Consider the following 2,674-nt stretch of genomic DNA (forward strand, 5'->3'; position numbering starts at 1 on the left):
GCTATATTAACTTACAATACTACCAAAGTTCTCCTTTTCTCCACATCCTCACCAACACTTGTCTTTCATCTTTTTGCTAATAGCCAGGCCAACAGGTGTGAGGTGATATTTCATTGTGATTTTAATTTGCATTTCTCTTATAATTTGAGATATTGAGTATATTGGCCATTTGTATGTCTTCTTTTGAGAAATGTCTATTCAAGTCTTTTGTCCATTCTTTAATAGGGTTATTTTCTTCTTGAGTAGTTTGAATTGCTTACATATTTTGGATGTTAACCCCTATTCAATGAATACTTTGCAAATATTTGCTTCTAATCTGTGATTTTTCTCTTCACTGTATTAATTGTACCTTTGCTGTGCAGAAGCTTTTAATTTGATGCAATACAATTTATCTATTTTTACTTTCATTGCCTATATTTTTGGGATCATATCCAAGAAATCACTGCTCAGACCAGTGTCAAGGAACTTTCCCTCCATGCTTTCTTCTAGTAGTTTTACAATTTCATGTCTTAAATTTATGTTTTTTTTTTTTAAATCTATTTTGAGTTGATTCTTGTATAAGAGGTGAGATAAAAGCCTAGTTTCATTTTTCTGTGTGGGGATATCCAGGTTTCCCTACACCATTTGTTGAAGAGACTATCCTTTCCTCATGGTGTGTTCTTGGCACTTTTGTTGAAAAGTAAAAGACTGGAGGTGTGTGATTTTATTTCTGTTAATAGTCTCTCTATACTAATCCATTTGCTGATGTGCCTGTTTTTATGCCAGTACCCTGCCATTTTGATTACTACAGTTTTGTGCTATATTTTGAAATCATGTAGAGTGATTACTCCAACTTTGTTTTTCTTGGTCAAGATTTCTTTGGATAGTCTTTTGTGGTTTCATACAAATTTTAGAATTTTTTTTTTTTTCCTATTTCTGTGAAGAATGACATGGGAATTTTAGTGAGGATTGCATCAAATCTGTAAATCGCATTGGGTAGTATGAACATTTTGACAATACTTTTACAATCCATGAACACAGAATATCTTTCCATTTATTTGTGCCATCCTCAATTTTTTTCTTCAATGTTCTATAGTTTTCACAATGAACATCCTTTACTTCCTTGTCTAAATTTACTCCTAAGTATTTCACATTTTTCATGCTATTGTAAATGGAATTATTTTCTTAATTTCTTTTTTTAGATAGTTCATTATTAGTATATAGAAACACTACTGATTTTTATAAGTTGATTTTGTATCCTGCAACTTCACTGCATTCATTTATCAGTTCTAATAGTTTTTTTGGTGGCGTTTTTAGGATTTTCTATATGTAAGATCATTTCATCTGCAAATAGAGATACTTTCACTTCATCCTTTCCTGTTGAGATGCCTTTTCTTTCTTTTTCATAATTGCTCTAACTAGCATTTTCCAGTACTATGTAGAACAGAAGTGTTGAGAGTGGCCATCTTTGTCTTTTTCCTTATCACAAAGGAAAAGCCTTTTACTTTTTCACTGTTGAGTATGATGTTAGCTGTGAGTTTGTCATATATGGCTTTTATTGTGTTGAGGAATATTTTTTAATTCTTTAATTTTTTTCCAACATATGTTGAGATGATCATATGGTTTTTGTCCTTTATTCTGTTAATATAGTGAATCACATTTATTGATTTGCCTACTTTAAATCATTCTTGCATTCCAGGGATAAATTCTACTTGATCATAGTAAAATATCTTTTTAATATATTGTCAAATATGGTTTGCTAGTATTTTGTTGAGTATTTTTGCATCTATGTTCATCAGTGATATTGGCCTGTAGTTTTCTTTTTTTTGTAATGTCCTTTTCCAGCTTTAGTATCAGGATAATGCTGGCTTTATAGTACAGGGTTTGAAAATATTCCCTCCTGTTCTGTTTTCTTGCAAGAGTTTGAGAAATAACTGAAACTTAATTCCTTAAATGTTTGGTAGAATTCAGTTGTGAAACCATCTGGTTCTGGACTTTTCTTTGATGATAGATTTTAAATTACTGGTTCAATCTCTTTACTCATTATTGGTCTGTTTGGATTTCAGATTTCTTTGTGATATAGTCTTGGGAGGTTATATGTTTCTAGGAATTTATTCATTTCTTCTAGATTGTTCAATTTGTTCATGTCTAATTGTTCATAGTTGCCTCTTAAGATCCATTGTATTCTGTGTTATCAGTTTTAAGATTTCCTCTTTTATTTCTGATTTTATTTATTTGAGTCTTATCTATTTTTTCATAGCCTAAGTAAGGGTTTGTCAATTTTGTTTAGCTTTCCTAAATTTTTTTCTACTGTTTTTCTAGTCTCTATTTCATTTATTCCTTCTCAATGTTTGTTATTTTCTTCCTTCTGCTAACTTTGGGCTTAGGGTTTTTGTTTTGTTTTGTTTTTAAGTTCCTTGAAGTGTAACATGGTTATTTATTTGAGATCTTTTTTCTTTTTTGATGTAGGTGTTCATTGTTACAAACTTCCTTCTTAGAACTGCTTTTGCTGCATCCCTTAAGTTTTGGTATATTGTGTTTCCATTTTTGTCTGTCTAAAGATATATTTTTATTTCTTTATTATCATTATTTTTGAGATGGAGTCTCACTCTGTCATCCAGGCTGGAGTTCAGTGGTGCAGTCTCAGCTCACTACAACTCCACTCCCTGGGCTCAAGCAATCCTCCCACCTCAGC

This window comes from Mandrillus leucophaeus, unplaced genomic scaffold, assembly GCF_000951045.1.
Source record: "Mandrillus leucophaeus isolate KB7577 unplaced genomic scaffold, Mleu.le_1.0 Scaffold50, whole genome shotgun sequence".
Classification (NCBI taxonomy): Eukaryota; Metazoa; Chordata; class Mammalia; order Primates; family Cercopithecidae; genus Mandrillus; species Mandrillus leucophaeus.